We start from the raw sequence: 20731 nt of genomic DNA on the forward strand, positions 1-20731 counted from the left end.
CGCAAAATATCTACTATCTGAATTTTCACACGCAGCGGCCAATAGGCTAACTTCAATGCTAATTAACTCGCAAAAGGCGCCACGTATCCAATTATTTCTCAGCACAACCTACCCTGCAATTCTCTTCCTTACAATCTATTCAGACTGTTTGGGACAAGTACAGGGTGATACACGAAGATATGCAAATATTTTAATATGCTATTCTCGAAGTAAAACTGAAGAAAAAATGTTCATACAAACATAGGGTAGCAAATGATTACTTACGGAGTTAGGGATAATAAAAGATTTTGTCTGAAATGTAACAACTTCGCTACCATGAAGCTATCGCAAAACGGTAAAAGGTTAACGTAAAGCACGATTTCCATTTACTTTGTTGTTGATGCTATGGTGAATCTAATAAAACATGTCCCAGACGTGTATCTGCAGTACTTTTCCAGAACATCCAGAGAAGCAAAGACGTGATTTCGTAAAATTTTTAATTTATTAACTACTTGGTGCAATTTGCTTTTTCTTTTTTTTTTTAACTTTCAAACAATTGCACGAAGTTTTCAACAGAGGTTGTGGAGAATTTAATTTTGGAAAAATGTTGGTACTAACGTTAACTGAAAATGTATGAATGTGTCAGATAAACTGCTTTTATTAACACCGTAGCACACGTGAGTTCGTGTTAAACTGGAAAAAACAAAGTTGTACAGTGTACATACAGTTTCACAATACATTCACAACAAATGTTCAAAAACTCACTAATGGTTGCCAAGAGCGATGTAAGCGTTTCTACATTCTTAATGGAAAGCAAACAAATTTACTTGTATAATAATCTTTGCTTCTCTGGATGTTCTGAAAAACTACTGCAGCTACACATCTGCGACGTGTTTTACTGTATTCACCAGACTAATAACGACAAAATAACCTCGTACGGTTTTGCGATGGCTTTATATTAGCGAAGTTGCTAAACGTCCGGCGAAATCTTTTACTAGGCGTAACTGCGTAGATAAACAATTGCGGATCTATATTTATATGAACTTTTTTCTTTATTTTTACTTGTAGAATAACGTATTAAAACTATCTTCGTGAATCACCCTATACATATGGGGGTAGTATTGTAACCTGTAGGATGTAGGTCACATTATAAACAACCTGTCTAGTGCCATACTGTGACGAAAAGTATTTCATGTGGATTTATGGGTTTTAATGTCGAATTTACATTTAGAATAAGAGTTCTGGAATGTAAGAGCATGGGACTAGTTGGTTCTTCGTCACTTCCCTCTGCGCACCACCAATCTGAAAATTCTGTTTTGTAGTCACCCCTTGTTTTGAAACACCACTGCTAGCGGTGGAGTAATATAGTCGTCCTTACCGACGTTTGTTATTCTCTTTCGATGTGTGGCGGATAGAATTTGCTAAAATATACACACAGAGCAGTAATGTTCAGAACAATGAATGAATTTCGCACAGTTTCCTGACAAAAAGCAAGCCACCTGCTACAGAAACCATCGAAACAAAACTAACTGGTTTCACATTCGTTCATACTAATGCAGTAGGGAAAAGCAGAGTAGATTAGAGTGGCAGTAGTGCTTTATTGACGCGTTTCGCCTTTTTGAGGCATTTTTCGGAATTTGTTTACGGACTGCGGACAATGCATTAGCCATTAGTAGCCGAAATGTTTGGTGATGACTAAACGTTTGCTCCTTTGGCTAATGATGACTAATGCGTTATTCGCAATTCCTAAACAAATAATCAAAATGCTTCGACAAGGCGAAACGCGTCAATGACGCATCTGCTTTTATTTTAATCTAGACTGTTTTTTCCTACTGAAAATATATCGTGGTTTCTGCACCATATCCATATAAGGGTAGGATTTACATATTGATTCAGTTGCAATTAAATCATGTACTTTAATGTTTTAAGTTACTGTTTTAATTCTAGTAAGATATAGCCTGCAACGCAAGTGATAGTTAACTTGTTTAACCATTCATGAGACTAAATTGAGAAAGGTGGCCTTAAAATAAACGAGGACTATTCGTTCCTCGCTCTCCATAAACCAGACGAAATACTTCAAGATAATTTTATAGTTTACCTTTATTATTTTTTTATTGAATCCACCTTTTTATAGTGTTTGCCTGTTTCTTGGACAGTATTAGTGATTTATCAGGAGGAGGGTTAGAAGCAACGGCCCTTCGACATTAATGGCATTAGGGACAAGAAACCACTCTAGTTAGCCCGGAAGCTATTTGGCAAGTGGACGGAACTACTTCAAAAATTTTAAACGAATAAACAAAACAGGAAATTCCCTTTGAATGATTCGACGAAACAGAGTAAAACCTAAATCAGGAGATTGGCCCAATCCGAGTTCTCATTCACCCTCTTAACAAGTTTTCCTCTTCCTTTTGTCCTCCATAGATGGAAGTGAAGCCTTCACAACTGGCATGTGATTTCAACCCTATTATTCAAACTAATGGTGACACAGTACTGTTGTTCTTTGCATCACGTCGAATATATTGCAGTTGGTGTAGGTATATACATATGTACGTCAAGATAATATAGTTGAGACTGTTTTGTTCATTCTGGGTGACGGTTAACACGACCAACGCTTCATCGTCATTATGTTGCAGAGCTCGTGTATTTTTACGGCCTTAATTTTATAAATGGAATGTGGTATGGTATTTCATGGACAGACGTCTATAGAAATAGTTATGAATAATTTGACTTTATTTTTATTTGGGAAAAATTTTCTGCTTGAAATACTAGGCTACAGTGCCATGACTACGAGAATCATGAAAGAATTTTATGACCTATGTGAACTAGCATATGAAGCGTTCTTTATTAAATGTGCAAAGTGGATGTGAGTGGCTACCTGCTACACCTATGTCTTGTGACGCAAGGTGCAGAGATAATCAAGGTGAGTAATGCGCCGCGGTTAGCGAGGCGTTAAGCGTGCGATAAGGATTACTGCGAACCTTTCAACTTAAAGGCTGTTATCTGGTCTTTGAAATACATTTCCTAAAGGCAGTATGGTGGAGAAGTATCTGACTTTTGGTACGTAAACCCTGCTTGCAAAATGTCGCAGACTTTGGTCTTTACTACAGTATAACGTTAACTGCAACAGAAAATGTCAGTACTTAGATGGCAGTGCGCTATGAGCAAAATGCTGAGGAATCGTGATACTCTGTACCGTCTCAGACGTCCGCTCGTTTTTATTCAGCATTATAAGGTAATTATAACCTCTCTGAATCATTTCTTACACACATTATGTTTGCTGTCAAATGTTGTGAAAATTTATTTTGTCTAGTCTCTTCTCATCCAACCTAAACAGATAACCGTAAAATTCTTGTTTTCCTAATTGGCTTACTTATGTATAGATCGGCAATCAAAGCTTGATAAACTAGCTATAAGTATTGTAACCTGTAGGATGTAGGTCACATTATAAACACCCTGTCTAGTGGCATAGTGTGAGGAAAAATATTTCATGTGGATTTATCGGTTTTCATGTCGATTTCACCTTTAGAATAACAGTTCAGGGATGTAAGATCATGTGACTAGTTGGTTCTTCGTCACTTCCCTCTGCGCACCACCATTCTGAAAATTCTGTTATGTAGTCACTCCTTGTTTTGAAACACCACTGCTCGCGCCGGTGTACTATAGTAGTACTTACCGACTTTTGTTATTCACTTTCGATGTGTGGCGGATAACATATGCTAAAATATACACGCAGAGCAGGTAATGTTCAGAAAAATGAATGAATTTCGCAAAGCTCCCTGACAAATTACTGAACTGTATCAAAATGCTTGGTCACAGTAACAATAGTAACGTAAATTTTCAAATAACATAAACGAATAAAAACTAAAATATCTTCCGTTGTGCGATAATCACTTCCACCCACATACTTATTTCAGTAAGTTCTCCATTCTGAGAAAACAGACTGCTTACAACATTTACGTTTCGAGTATGGACATTCACTCACTGTTTGATGCATAACTTTATGTAATATTAATATTCAAAACACAGAACAGTATTGGTTTTAGTGAATCAACGGTATGGCTATTCTTTGCATGATGGCCACAGACATCCTCTTCTGATGAATGGCCTTCCAACTGCAGCTGGGACTACATGTACTGTAAGAAGGTTGGACCCCAAAGGGTATAGCGACTCACTGTTCGTGAATACGACGTAAGCCATGATACGGGGAAGTAAACATATGTATAACTTTCTTGTCATTACTTAAACAAGCACCACTCTCCCCGCCCGCATTACTTCTCCTTCAGTACTCCGGAATCTAGCTGATGGTGAGTGGCGGAGGGTACATGTGGTACCACCAACTGATCCCCCCTATCGCATTCCATTCGCGAATAGCGCGTGGGAAGAATGATTGTCGGCAGGCCTCTGTACCTTCTCGACTTTTCTCATTGTGATCATTTCGCGAGACGCATATGGGAGTGAATAATATGTTGTTCGACTTTTCCCGGAAAATTCTTTCTCCAAATTTCAGTGACATACCTGTCCGTGATGCACAATGCCTCTATTGTAGCGTCCGGCAATGTAGATCGTAGAGCATCTGACTGAGGCTATTGCAGCGGGTAAACGCTACCGTGACCAGACACGTCGCTCTACTTTGGGTCTTCTCTAACTCTTCTATCAGTCCTACCTGGTAAGGGTCCCAGTCTGATGAACAACACTCAAGAACCAGTCGAAAAAGCGACTTGTCGATCATTTCCTCAGCCGATGAATTACATTTACGTAAGATTCTTCCCATGAATCCCTTTCAGAAACCTGCTTATTTGTTTTACGAGGTACATTTAAGTTCTAAGGCCTCCGATTTTTTTTCTAATTAACTACTCACCCGAAATCGATGAAACTGGCATTACTTCTCGACGTAATCGCCCTGCAGACGTACACATTTTTCACAACGCTGACGCCATGATTCCATGGCAGCGGCGAAGAAGGCTTCTTTAGGAGTCTGTTTTGACCACTGGAAAATCGCTGAGGCAATAGCAGCACGGCTGGTGAATGTGCGGCCACGGAGAGTGTCTTTCATTGTTGGAAAAAGCCAAAAGTCACTAGGAGCCAGGTCAGGTGAGTAGGGAGCATGAGGAATCACTTCAAAGTTGTTATCACGAAGAAACTGTTGCGTAACGTTATCTCGACGTGCAGGTGCGTTGCCTTGGTGAAACAGCACACGCGAAGCCCTTCCCGGACGTTTTTGTTGCAGTGCAGGAAGGAATTTGTTCTTCAAAACATTTTCGTAGGATGCACCTGTTACCGTAGTGCCCTTTGGAACGCAATGGGTAAGGATTACGCCCTCGCTGTCCCAGAACATGGACACCATCATTTTTTCAGCACTGGCGATTACCCGAAATTTTTTTGGTGGCGGTGAATCTGTGTGCTTCCATTGAGCTGCCTGGCGCTTTGTTTCTGGATTGAAAAATGTCATCCACGTCTCATCCATTGTCACAACCGACGAAAAGAAAGTCCCATTCATGCTGTAGTTGTGCGTCAACATTGCTTGGCAACATGCCACATGGGCAGCCGTGTGGTCGTCCGTCAGCATTCTGGCACCCACCTGGATGACACTTTTCGCATTTTCAGGTCGTCATGCAGGATTGTGTGCACAGTACCCACAGAAATGCCAACTCTGGAGGCGATCTGTTCAACAGTCATTCAATGATCCCCCAAAACAATTATCTCCACTTTCTCGATCACGTCGTCAGTCCTGCTAGTGCGAGCCCGAGGTTGTTTTGGTTTGTTGTCACACGATGTTCTGCCTTCATTAAATTGTCGCACCCACGAACGCACTTTCGACAGATCCATAACTCCATCACCACATGTCTCCTTAAACTGTCGATGAATTTCAATTGGTTTCACACCACGCAAATTCAGAAAACGAACGATTACACGCTGTTCAAGTAAGGAAAACGTCGCCATTTTAAGTATTTAAAACAGTTCTCATTCTCGCCGCTGGCGGTAAAATTCCATCTGCCGTACGGTGCTGCCATCTCTGGGACGTATTGACAATGAACGCGGCCTCATTTTAAAACAATGCGCATGTTTCTACCTCTTTCCAGTCTGGAGAAAAGAAATAGGAGGCCTTAGAACTTGAATGCACCTCGTATGTGTTTATTCCATGTAACCTCGCTCCGGGCAGATACTCCCAGATATTTTACGTTAGTTACCGTTTTCAGCAATTTGTTATCAATAATGCAGTTGTGCAGTAGTAGTCGATTTCTTTTCCTACGTTCACGCAATTTGTTGTATTTATCTACGTTCAGGGTCAACTCCCAGTGCCCACAGCATTCATCAATCCTCTCTAGCTCATTCTGGAAATTATCACTGCCTTCTGGCTTTCTTTCCTTCTTGTAGACTACTGCATCATCTGCGAACAGCCTTAAAGAACTTCCGACGCATTTTACTACATCGCTTCTAAATATTGTAAACAGTAACGATCCTATCACACTTCCTTGGGGTACTCCCGAAATTACCTATACATGTGCCGATTTTGTTCCGTTAAGAGCAACGTGTTGTCTTCTGTCTGAAAGAAAGTATTGAATCCAATCGCAAATCTGGTCTAGCACTCGGTAACCTCCAATTTTTTCAGTAAACGTGTGTAGGGTACGGTGTAAAATGCCTTCCTGAAGTCGAGGAACATGGTATCAACAAGAGCGTCGTTGTCTAGAGAGGCGGGTACCTAATCGAGGAGCAGAGCAGGCTAATTTTCGCAAAATCTCTGTCTGTCGAATCCGTGTAGGAGATTTTCGTCCTTCAGGAAGACAATAATACATGAGTATATAAAATGTTCAGTAGTTCTACAAGAGACTGACGTCAAGGATGTAGGTCTATAATTACAAGCTTTGGTTGTACGACCCTTGAAAACCGGAATGACCTGCGCTATTTTCCCACCCACTCTTCGTTGCTTCGTGCACCTCCATTACGTAGCTGTCAGTTTCTTGATGCTCCAACATGTGTCGTATCAGCCAACACTTTCTTTAACCAAGTTGTCCCATATGTTTTTTTTCTCCCGAAGCTTTTCAGTTCCCCTTGCTTAATTATCGTATCTGTCCATCAAGTCTACAGCATTTTTCTCTAGAATCCTATATCATACGCTTCTATTCCATTATTGTCAGTACAGTTCATTGTACAAGTTTCACTTCAGTGTAAGGATACACTTTAGACAAATACTTTTAGAAAATATTTCGTAACACTCAAGTTTGTAACAGCAAAGTGGGTGAATAGGTGTAGGGTTTGAAGATATCAACATATCAAAAACAATTCATTTAGTACTTACTTCCTACACATTATTGGGACTAGTTAGCCATTAGGTATAGCAATTTTTGTTTCTTACTAAAATACGTATATATTTAATAAAAGGGGCGTTCAACGAGGAACGCAAAGCAGTTATTTCTGCAAGTAGGTTGCTTTTATTCAGTATTCCAATACACCACATTATTCTTCACTCTTTTCTCAACATAACCTCTGTTCAATGTGACGGCTTCACGCTACCTCACTGGGAGGCCTGTGTGTCCGTATGATACCACTGATTAGTCATGGTGTATGAATACCATCATGTACTTCTTTCCGTGGGGAACATTCTTTATTGGGCCAAACAGATGGACGTCTGATTTTGCGACTTCCGGTCCTCTATGGTGGACGAGGAAGAATAGGCAAATGAAGTTTTGTGACCACTTCTCGGAGCGCAGACTTGTGTGAGGGCTTACGTTCCCATAGGGAAGGAGAAGTTCGTTTGCATTTTTGTGGCGACGAACTCGCATTCTCCAACTTCCTGAGGGTAGCATGGTACACTTAAGCGGTGATAGTTGCACAATGAGGGAATAAATCAACAACAATAACCCATTCAGAGTACCAAATGACCATCGTCATGACTTTTAACAGCTGAGGATGCGTCTCTGAACTTTTAATTCAGAGGGTCGTGGTATGGTGTCAGTGCATGGATCGCAGTTTTGTCTCACGTTCGAAGTGATAAACCTATGTTGCATAGCCAATGAAGACGTTCGACAAAACAATTGTCACAATCAGCTTCGTAATGCGCAAGCAATTCCGCGCAAGCGGTCCTTCGTTGCTCTTTATAGTCTTGTGTTAGGTGGTGAGAAACCAAGTGGGCACACACCACTGAGTAGCCCAACAGATGGACGAGTGTGTCGGCGTTAACAGCAGTGCCGTATAGCTGAACAGCGAGGTATTTGATTGTGATCTATCGATCACCTCGAATGAGAGTGTCCGCAAGTTCCCACATTGCAGCAATCACAGCTATGTAACGCCAGCCAGCACGCGGGAGATCGGACAGATTTGTGCAACTCTGTTGCTATGATGACAGACACCTCGCCCAACGACTTATCGTGCTTTTGTTTACTGCCAGGCCTCCGCAGCCATTCTGCAAGCGTCTGTGAATATCAGTGATGCTCTGGTTTTGCGCCAAAAGAAACTCAGTGACAGCTCTGTGCTTCATACTAACCTCCATTACAGATGCTATTTTGAACGCAACGTATGTCGGCGCACCTATTGGCACTTCACGAAACTATAGGGACAGGATCGGGAATATTAGACGCTGTCCCACAACAAATTCCACACTTTTTCAACCGACACTGGCGGAGAAAAATATGTGTTCTTGAACGCCCCTCCTATATTGCTATCCCTGTTCACTCTAGGATTCTGGATAATAGAGTCTCACTTGTGAATTGCATTGTTCCTGTTCAGTGCTCCTATTGGGTTAACAGGGACACGATGATACACATTTAAAAAACGACTGGATGTTTATAAATTAAATATTCTATTTGAACTACGAAACTTACAGAAAATATCAAAGAATTACAAATATTTTACGAAAGTATGCGTACCTTTAACAAGTCTTTTCACCAAACGTGCAATCACTCTGTAGCACCTAGGATGTTTAGAAACTGCAATAACGTCTCTTCTTCCATGAACTGGTGTTGGTACTTTTATGACAATAAAAGTATTTGAATCTGTTTCATGAAGAAAAGTTGCATACATACATCATCCGACAACTTTCCTACGTAACTTTTGATCAGTTTATTATAATGAGAACTTACCTTGACCCAGTTCCCTTCCAAGGGTTCTCCGTTATTCACTGCATTTTGTTCAGAGAATTACATTTAACGACCTGCAGACTTCGAGGTCGTTAGGGTCGGAGCAAAACCTCGGATTGCCGCAGCATTTGCCTGGAGCGATGTAGGGAAACTACGCAACACTAAATTGGGATGGTCGGACGCGAGTTTGAACCGTTGCCCTCGCGAATGCGTCTCCAGCATTTGGTTCATCCTTTTCAGACTGAGTATTTTTCCTCACAGCTCTCGAAGAAGTCTTTAAAGTTATACGTCGGACGTCAGTATTATTAATCTGCTTTTTGCCGGCTATTTTGGTCGTAATGTCGTCTCGAACATAACTTACTTTTTTCCAGAAATGTGGCCAGACTGTCACTCGAGTTATTTTCCTCTCTGGTTGTCTCATCTTCAATTTCATGATACCGGATGTGTAAGACTCTATTTCTGTTTAAAGGAAATTTACGTGCTTCATTAAATCCTCATTTTATGTCTCGTTCCAGAGGTATGCGCGTGAGATAAACGGTCTTTTTCAGATGTAAAAGTAATCTTATCAAATGCATTAGCTTTGGTTTTAGAGTCGACATTACGAAGCACCTCATTATAGCTGCATTTAATTGGCGTAAATGGTGCATTATCTAATGTCAGAGTTACGTGCGTCGAGTTCGCTGCAAAAAACACGAAATTACTGTTCAGGTTTTTACATAGATTTATCAGGGCTGCAAATACACTCCTGGAAATGGAAAAAAGAACACATTGACACCGGTGTGTCAGACCCACCATACTTTCTCCGGACACTGCGAGAGGGCTGTACAAGCAATGATCACACGCACGGCACAGCGGACACACCAGGAACCGCGGTGTTGGCCGTCGAATGGCGCTAGCTGCGCAGCATTCGTGCACCGCCGCCGTCAGTGTCAGCCAGTTTGCCGTGGCATACGGAGCTCCATCGCAGTCTTTAACACTGGTAGCATGCCGCGACAGCGTGGACGTGAACCGTATGTGAATTTGACGGACTTTGAGCGAGGGCGTATAGTGGGCATGCGGGAGGCCGGGTGGACGTACCGCCGAATTGCTCAACACGTGGGGCGTGAGGTCTCCACAGTACATCGATGTTGTCGCCAGTGTTCGGCGGAAGGTGCACGTGCCCGTCGACCTGGGACCGGACCGCAGCGACGCACGGATGCACGCCAAGACCGTAGGATCCTACGCAGTGCCGTAGGGGACCGCACCGCCACTTCCCAGCAAATTAGGGACACTGTTGCTCCTGGGGTATCGGCGAGGACCATTCGCAACCGTCTCCATGAAACTGGGCTACGGTCCCGCACACCGTTAGGCCGTCTTCCGCTCACGCCCCAACATCGTGCAGCCCGCCTCCAGTGGTGTCGCGACAGGCGTGAATGGAGGGACGAATGGAGACGTGTCGTCTTCAGCGATGAGAGTCGCTTCTGCCTTGGTGCCAATGATGGCCGTATGCGTGTTTGGCGCCGTGCAGGTGAGCGCCACAATCAGGACTGCATACGACCGAGGCACACAGGGCCAACACCCGGCATCATGGTGTGGGGAGCGATCTCCTACACTGGCCGTACATCACTGGTGATCGTCGAGGGGACACTGAATAGTGCACGGTACATGCAAACCGTTATCGAACCCATCGTTCTATCATTCCTAGACTGGCAAGGGAACTTGCTGTTCCAACAGGACAATGCACGTCCGCATGTATCCCGTGCCACCCAACGTGCTCTAGAAGGTGTAAGTCAACTACCCGGGCCAGCAAGATCTCCGGATCTCTCCCCCATTGAGCATGTTTGGGACTGGATGAAGCGTCGTCTCACGCGGTCTGCACGTCCAGCACGAACGCTGGTCCAACTGAGGCGCCAGGTGGAAATGGCATGGCAAGCCGTTCCACAGGACTACATCCAGCATCTCTACGATCGTCTCCATGGGCGAATAGCAGCCTGCATTGCTGCGAAAGGTGGATATACACTGTACTAGTGCCGACATTGTGCATTCTCTGTTGCCTGTGTCTATGTGCCTGTGGTTCTGTCAGTGTGATCATGTGATGTATCTGACCCCAGGAATGTGTCAATAAAGTTTCCCCTTCCTGGGACAATGAATTCACGGTGTTCTTATTTCAATTTCCAGGAGTGTAGATATGAACAAAAACCATCAGCTATAACTACTTTTTTCCCTCAGTTCTAGAGGAATATGGTATTACAACTCTCTAGAACCGATTTACGTGAAATTCTTTGAAATTTGACATTTTCTCTTTTCTGCTCCATAATGTACTTTGGACTTTCCTGAACATCTTGGTATATAATAGATTAAAATCAGACAATTGTGAGACCTTCAAATAATAATTCGAATATTGATGTGTGACTGTCAAATTTTGCGGCTACACATGTACTGCCACAGTTGAACACTCATATCTTGGGAACTACACAGTGTGCAGTGAATTGCTTTGCTTTGTGCCTAGTGCTACGTCTCAGAATTTGGAATTACGAATAAACCAATCAGTCCTTTGTTTCTGATGCTAGTTTTCGTTGAAAGTAATGTGATTATCAGCTATTTTTGTAGTAAGCTAACTTCTGTTCCTTTTTATACGTAAATAAAATGACTAAGCGTAAAAGTAACTTAAAGAAACGCAAATTACTTCATAAGCAGCAGTGCATAAAAAATTATGATGACACAAGTGGAGGAATAGAGGTAAAAGTAGCAGCTAACATTTTCCAGTGTTCGCAAAAGGAGAGAGGTGTCAGATTTGTGAATTACTTAGGTGATGGAGACATAAGGCTTTCATTGCAGTACAAAACAGTAAGTCATATGATGTTCCTAAACCAAAACTTGAGTGTGTAAGACATGTCAAGAAAAGGATGGGAACACATCTGCGTAACGTAAAAACCAAGCCGCATAACACAAAACTCTCTGACGGCAAGAAAATAAAATGTGCTGGAAGACTAACGGACAAATTAATTGAAGAATTACAGAGATATTATGGGAAGGCCATTAGAGATAACTGTGACAATTTAGAGAAGATGAAAAGAGCTGTGTGGAGCACTTTATTTCATCGAATATCAACCGACGAATAGACACGTCATGCTTTGTGTCCACCTCCACCAAACACTTGGTGTAAATATAGGCAAGCTCAATTTTCTGGCACCCTGCATGAATTTACACATAAACATTCTCTTCCTTTGGCAGTAATGGAGACAATCAAATCTATTTACAGAGACTTGGTAAATCCTCAGCTACTAAAGAAGTGTTTACATGGAAAGACCCAGAATGTGAATGAGTCCTTCAGTAATGTTGTGTGGTGCCGTGTGCCTAAAAATGTATTTGTTGGCACTGTGACTCTAAAGTTAGCAGTATCTGATGCTGTAATAACTTTTTATGGTGGGAAGTATGAAAGACTTAAGGTTCTGGAGAAGTTAGGGGTAAGATTTGGACAGAAGACAGCTAGAGGGCTGCGGGAAGTGAATGAGCTTCGTGTACGTGGAGCAGAGTTAGCTGCTCAGCAAATGACAAAAGAAGCAAGAAATAAAAGGAGGCAACCGGCATTGGGCTGTTGTGACACTGAAGAAGACGCCAGGGCAATTCCAATGTATAAAAGACACAGAAATGTAAGTCTGTATAAGAATTTGTAATAAAAAAAAGTTTTAAACCTCAGTATCTCTGAACTACATTTCTTACAGTAAATGACCCGTTTTCTAAAAAAAGTACTGATGGTAGAGACATGAAATTAGCACACCATGTCAAATGTGAGATCCAACAAATATGGAACTAGAATAATTAAAATATCATGAGTTGTTTTGTATTCATCTTTAATAATTTACAAAATTCTGTCAAAAAATTGAGTACTTGAAAAAAAAAAAAAGAAGTTATTATGCTCCACAATACAATTTTAGTAATAACTCTAATTCAGAGTATCTACAAAAGTGAATTCAATAAATATGGTAAATTGGAAGTTGGTGTCTTAAAAAGTTTACAAGATAACATTCATAGCCGCCGAATCCAGCGCCACAGAAGGGGAACTAGTCAACAAGTAATAACTGGTACGGCATGTGGGCGAATAATGCAGCGGATGAGGCGCAATGGCAAAATGAACCGTAGTTAATGTAATAAATAAGGGAATACAAGAAGGATAAAGAAAGACATCATGCATGGAGTGTCTGTCTGAGAAGCTCAACATTAACCAGTTACGTAACTACAAAGGTAAGAAAACCCAGAAGGAAAGAGTTAGGGAAAATCAGATAATTGGAGGCCTCATTTGTAACGGCAAATCTATGAAACCCGAAGAACAGATCTGAAATAGATCATCACTTAACAGCTGTTTGCCGTTTTATTAAGGTTCAATCTACCTATAAAGGAAGACATAGTCAATTGTGAGCATTCGTTCCTCCTGTCAGTACCCAGAGGTTACTGTTGCAACTGATCGTTCATAATGCGCCTACCGAGAGTCGTTGCTACAGCAAAACACTGATCAGCCAAAACACTAAGACTACTGCACACGGCGACGTTGGTGTCGCTTGGTTGCGTTGTGGGCACGTGACGCGGTAACGAGAATACGTAAGCGGAGCAGACGTGCACAGGGAACCATGCGACGAAGATATTGGCTGCAAGTGGAGAAATGCATTGAGATAAGCGACCTTGACAAAGAACGGATTATCATTACGCAGAACATGCGAATAGGAATCTCGAGAACAGTGAAGCGGCCCGAATGTTCACGTGCTACTGCCTTGAGCATCTAGGGAAATAGGTAAAATGACAGTGAAGCTACCAATGTCACTAAATGGTTCGACGTCCACGAATGTTCGCAGAGCGTGGAGATGCGAGGCCTGTCCGCTTCGCAAAGTAGGATAGATGGTGACGTGTGGCATCTCTGCCGAAAGACCACAGTGGTGCACGTGGTGCACGCATAAGCGTTTCGGAGCGCATCGTTCATCGTACACTGTCGCGCATGGAGCTCCGCAGCAGGCCATCCTTACGGGTTCACATGTTTACCCAACAACATTGTCAATAACGGTTGCAGTGGGCACGGGACCGTCGGGATTCGACCACCGATCAATGGAAACGTGGCGGCTCTTCGGGTTAATCACAGTTTTGCTTCACGAGGTCGATGGTAGTCTGCACAAACGCCGTCATGGATGTGAACGCTGGTTCGAAACATGCACAGCGCAATTGACGCGGGCTGATCGGAGCAGCATCATGCTATGAGAGATATTCTCATACGCTTGGCTGGGACCTACAGTAGCAATCGAAGACACGCTGATAGCCGTGAACCACCTGCATCTCATCATGCTTCATCTCTTACCCGACGGCGGTGGTATCTTCCTGCAGTATAACTGTTTGCTACAGTTTGCGTTTGAGGTACACTGTAGTGAACTCACGTTGATTTCTCAGCCACCAAAAGTCGCCTGATGTAAGTCCTATGGAACCTATCTGGGTCGCTATCGGGCGCCATCATCGCATACGCAAGTCACCAGTAGAGATGAGGGATCCGCTCTTGAACTGATTCATAGAGTTGAATCTTTCAAAGGATTGAACAATCAGTGATTCAGAAAAAAAGAACGGTAGCTCCAAACATTTCCCACGGCAGAGAGAGAGAGAGAGAGAGAGAGAGAGAGAGAGAGAGACGGAGCATATCAGCAGCACCTCTGCTGGTCACAGCGCAGTGCACGCCACACAACACAGCCAGCGCCGGCCTCTGCCCTGCTTCTGCCTTGGCTGCCTGCGTTGTGCAGTGCCCCATTGGATTTTGTGTTTCACATATGCCGTGCTGTCTCTGTGCGTCGTCTGCCGCGTGCAGTGTCTGGCGCAGCTTAACTTCGCATTGCACTCTCTCGGCGATCGTTTCAGTCGCACGTCCTGCCCTCTGGGCAGTTGATGCGAGCAACAGGACAGAGAGCCACCTAGCGGATAACATAGGAACTACTTGCAACAACCTGCTCGCAAGGGAACGGACGATTTGTCTCGTAGTGGGTGAGTGGTGGCCGTTCACCGCTCCCCCCACCGTCGGAACTCGCCCGCTCAACGCTCACCCCACCGTTCTTGACTCTAGCCAGAGCATTGAGCAAAGCAACTCAGGTGTCACTCTGGTCTCTGCGGTCTTAGCTCACGCAGTAATACAGCTCGCGGCTCGACCTGCTCGACTCAGTGCTTCTGCATCGGAGTTTGTCTCTACTGGATATTGTTCTTCGTAGTAATACCGCTATGTATATTACATTATTATGTTATGTATACATCATTTGTTTTTATTTTATTTTTATTTGTTTAAACTGATCAGATTAGGTTCCTGACGACTCCTCTTACCATAGGATTTTTATTTTGGACATTCGAATTTACGCTTTAATTACGAGCGAACCGATAAACGTATTGCAAAATGTGATACACCAATATTTTCCTTGTTTTATTCTGCGTAAGGCTATATGTAGCACTTTCGTCTTACAGTCAAATTTATATTTTTTTTCTTATTCTGGTACGGATTTTGCGATTTTAGGCGTCTTCGGAAGGAAACATTCACTTTAAAAATATATGGCATGCGATGTATTTGTATGAGGAGGTTAATGAAATTTTAATACATTATAGCCAGATATATTGTTAATGTAAATCTCAAGTTACAACATTTTCCGATCACCCAAAAAACCACGATAGTGCAAAATAAATCAATAATCAAAAACTTTGTCATATCGTGGAAATTTCAATAAACAATACAAAATTCTTACTCATTATCTGTGTTACTTCAAAATAGGATCAAATAAGATCAAAATACAGGTATAGTACTGGAATAAACCAAGTTTAAAGGGCAATGTGCCTTCCATTTATTTTCTGTTGTAAATGAGTGGTGAGTCATGAAAAAGAGCTAATTCATTTCAGGGAGTGAACAGTTCTGATCCGATCTCTGAAAAGAACAGTTTTGCCCATCTCTAGTCACCAGCTCGTTATTTAGGCGAATTACACGACCTGTGGGTAAACATCTAGTGCCACATGCCTCCACAAGCCAACAAACTGTCGGATTCCTGATACGCAGAATCAGTGAAGTGTTTCGTTCCAAAGACGGGCAAACAAGCTGCTAAGCGGGTGGTCATAATGTTTTAGCTCATAAGTGTAATTGTATCTTTATCACTTACAGCTTGTACAGACGCTGTCACCAACAGTTTACGTTGCAGGAGCTACAATCTGCCAGTAGTTATTGCAGCAGTGTGCAACAAATGCGAACATTTCTGCCTTAGTGTTATTCACAGATGAAGCGCACGTGGTGGCATTACAAACGTCAACAACAAATATGTATCAGCATACGAAATTCCGCAAGTAATTTTTCCATCTCATTATCATGTGCTGTTCGCCATCGATATGTCAGGGCAGTGTCACAAGTGGTCGGTTAGTTGGTCACCGTTTACTTGTAAACAGGATCACGGGGCAAGCCTACACAAACTTTCTGCAAAATACCATAGTCCAGTGATACTTCCCAATAACATTACTTCTTGCAAGATGGCGTCCCTGCACAATTGAGTTACACGTTTCGATCGAGAACTAGGTCAAGGTGGATCGAGTGCTTCGTCTCAAAAATGTTCAAATGTGTGTGAATTCCTAAGGGACCAAACTGCTGAGGTCATCGGTTCCTATGCTTACAAACTACTTAAACTAACTTACGCTAAGAACAACACACACACCCATCATGCCCGAAGGAGCACTCGAACCTCCGGCGGGAGGGTCCGCCAAGTCCGTGCATGACGCCTCGAACGGAGCGACCACTCCGCGCGTCTGCTTCGTCTCCAAGCTTACCTAATTTGAACTCCATCGGTTTCTACTAGTGGTAGCATTTAAAATCACTGGTGCCTTCATCTGCGATGTCTGAATCCCTTGGGAATCGAATTGTGCCAGGTTGTGAGAAAATACTTAGTACTCCTGAAATTTGGGGTCGAGTTCGCAGGTCTATGAGACATCGACGTGAGGCCTGTATTCCAACGGTAAGTGTACATTTTGAACGTATTTTGTAAATGCATATTCCTACGGGAAGGAAAATGTTGCATGGAATATCACCGTTTTGGTGCCTGTAACTCGGAAGCCAACCATTTTCAAGAATATGGTGTAATGAGGTATTTATTGTTTACATATACAACCTAAATACATGAATGTATATCCTCCATTTTTGGAAAAACTTGTATGTTCGTTACTGCCATTTGATTTTGCGAAGGATTTTATTTTCTCGTATGTTTGGAACCATAGAATTATAATCATAACATGACTTTATTATGAATTGAGTTCAACAGTAAAATAGGCCTTGCGAGCATTTGTAACATGTTACAGTTGACCTCCAGTGAAAAAAGTCGTTTTGGTGGTCATTTCTGTACACTATAGCTTGTCTTAATAGCGAATAGAAGATGTATTGATGGAAATGGTCTGTATTAACATCTTTTGTAACACGCCGGGAAGAAGTAAGCACACAGCACAGAGGGGTTAATTGTCGCAGGAAACTAAGAAAGACAGTGCTGCGAGAGTTTCAAACTCAAGAAATCGGTGAGAAGCGTAACATACAAAACGCGTCATTGCCTTGATTTTGTCACAAAAATGAGGAACAACGAGATCCCAAAAGTAGGCTGCAATCCACAAAATAATGCATTCAATGGCGGGCAGTAGAAGAAATTGGCTGCCTACAGCAAACGTTTTCGCGATCTGTAATGCAGGTTGTCCGCAAGTGATGTTAGACGGGTAGCCCATCAGTGTTCCGTGCTATTGGCTTAAAATTCCCCGAGATGTGAGGTGAAATGGGAATGGCTGGAGTGGATTGGTGGAATGCCTTCCTGAAGCAGCAAAATCCATTATGCCAGGAGAAAATAATCTCGCCAAAACAATAAATTTCACTAACGGAAACGTGGCAGATCTCCTTAAGGATCTCTCAAAGGTTTAGATGACTACAAGCTTCCATACCACATGCATAAGTTACAATTCATCCCTCACTAGGAGACATACGTAACACACCATAGTTTTACATATAAATTTAGACACTGTATATGACATCGTAGAAATATTAACAATGAATATACATTCAGTATTGCAGCGAAACGAGTATTTGTTACAATAAATTACAAATTTTTTTACCATAATTGGTTGTTAAATGACAAAATTTTGAATTTCGTTACAGCTGACGCCAGGCTGTTCTACGGTTCTAACCGGAGCAGACGATACACTTTCTAAATCTTCATTTTCCCCGAAATTTACTTGAGGTTAATTTTTTCACTTTTTTCCGATTTTGTTTTTCCATCATATTTTCAAAGTTTTCTTCATTTCGTGCTGAAAGTGTTGTGTCATCTTCAATTGTGGGTCATATTCCTCCACACCTCTTCCCCCCTCCCCACCCCAACGCCAGTTTTATTCATATTTCAATTTTCTACATCACTTAAACCTGCTGCTTTGATTACGTATTCACTTTAGAAATTGGAAATAGATGGAGACATCCATTTATGACTGCTTTCGCTGTCCCGAAAGTGTGTGTATATTCTTGATGTAATTTTTTGTGTTGCTTCTTAGTTTTTAATTAGACTTATGAGGTACTCCTGCATCCTTATAAAATCCAGTAAATTCCTCACTTCTGAGTGAATTACGCAGACAATTTCTTTGTGTAGTCTATGAAGCACACAGATGCACTGATGTGACTAAAGTCACTCGACAACGATATGAACATAAACGTAAAGGGGTCAGTATCGCGTACACAAGGTAATAAAAGGACAGCACATTGGCGGAGCTATCATTTGCACTCATGTGCAGCCTGTGAAAAGGTTTCCGACGTGATTATGACGGCAAGACGGAAATTAACGGACTTCGAACGCGGAATGGTTGTTGGAGCTAGATTCAAGGGATATTCCATTTCGGAAATCGTTGAGTAGTTCATTATTCTAAAACCCACAATGTCAAGACCGTGCCAAGAATACCAAATTTCAGGCATTACCTCTCACCACGGACAACGATGTGGCCGATGGCCTTCACATAACGACCGAGAGCAGCGACGTTAGCAAGGGGTTGTCAGTGCTAACAGACACGCAACACCGCGAGTAATAACCGCAGAAATCAATGTGGGAAGTACTACGAACGTATCCATTAGGGCAGTGCTCGCAATTTGGGCGTTAATGGGCTAAGGTGGCAGCCGACCGATGCGAGTGCCTTTACTAACAGCACGACTTCATCTGCAGCGCCTCCCCTGGGCCCGTGACCATACCAATAGGACGATCGCCTACTGGAAAACCATGTGTCAGATGAGTCCCGATTTCAGCTGATAAGAGCTGAGAGTAGGGTGCGAGTGTGGCGCAGACCCCACGAAGCCACGGATCCAAGTTGTCAACAAGGCGCTGTGCCAGCTGGTGGATACTCCATAATGGAACAGGCTGAGTTAATATTAAATGGACTGGGTCGTCTGGTCCAACTAACCCGATAATTGACTGAAAATGCCTATGTTCAGCTACCTGGAGACCATGTCCTGCCATTCAAGGATTTCGTGTTCCCAAATAACGATGTCATGTCACTTTCCCACAGTTGTTCGCGATTCGTTTGTAGACCATTGTGTACAATTGCAGGGAATGATTTGGCCACCTAGATCGCCCGATTTGTATCACATGGAACATTTTTGGGGCGTAATCGAGAGGTACGTTCCTGCACAACATTCTGCATCGGTAACACTTATCATCGATGGCTATAGAACCAGTGAGGTTCAGTTTTTCTCCAGGGGACTTCCAGCGACTTTTTGAGTCCATGCCACGTCGAGTTGTTGGACTATGACTGGCTAAAGAAAATCCGACACGATATTAGGAAGTAATCCATAACTTTTGTCACCTCACAGTGTGTCTTGTTCATATTCTCTGAATTTTTGTGTGGTGCATTTGACGTTTGGCATTAGGTAATAACACATGCAAAACACGCAACCAATTAGAGAAATGAAAAACTAAACGTTGTACACGAACCAAATACGAGGGCAGTTCAATAAGTAATGCAACACATTTTTTTTCTGAAACAGGGGTTGTTTTATTCAGCATTGAAATACACCAGGTTATTCCCCAATCTTTTAGCTAGACAACACTATTTTTCAACGTAATCTCCATTTAATGCTACGGCCTTACGCCACCTTGAAATGAGGGCCTGTATGCCTGCACGGTACCATTCCACTGGTCGATGTTGGAGCCAACGTCGTACTGCATCAATAACTTCTTCATCATCCGCGTAGTGCATCCCACGGATTGCGTCCTTCATTGGGCCAAACATATGGAAATCCGACGGTGCGAGATCGGGGCTGTAGGGTGCATGAGGAAGAACAGTCCACTGAAGTTTTGTGAGCTCCTCTCGGGTGCGAAAACTTGTGTGAGGGCTTGCGTTGTCATGAAGAAGGAGAAGTTCGTTCAGATTTTTGTGCCTACGAACACGCTGAAGTCGTTTCTTCAATTTCTGAAGAGTAGCACAATACACTTCAGAGTTGATCGTTTGACCATGGGGAAGGACATCGAACAGAATAACCCCTTCAGCGTCCCAGAAGACTGTAACCATGACTTTACCGGCTGAGGGTATGGCTTTAAACTTTCTCTTGGTAGGGGAGTGGGTGTGGCGCCACTCCATTGATTGCCGTTTTGTTTCAGGTTCGAAGTGATGAACCCATGTTTCATCGCCTGTAACAATCTTTGACA

Source organism: Schistocerca cancellata, chromosome 3 (genome assembly GCF_023864275.1).
Source record: "Schistocerca cancellata isolate TAMUIC-IGC-003103 chromosome 3, iqSchCanc2.1, whole genome shotgun sequence".
In the NCBI taxonomy this organism is placed as follows: Eukaryota; Metazoa; Arthropoda; class Insecta; order Orthoptera; family Acrididae; genus Schistocerca; species Schistocerca cancellata.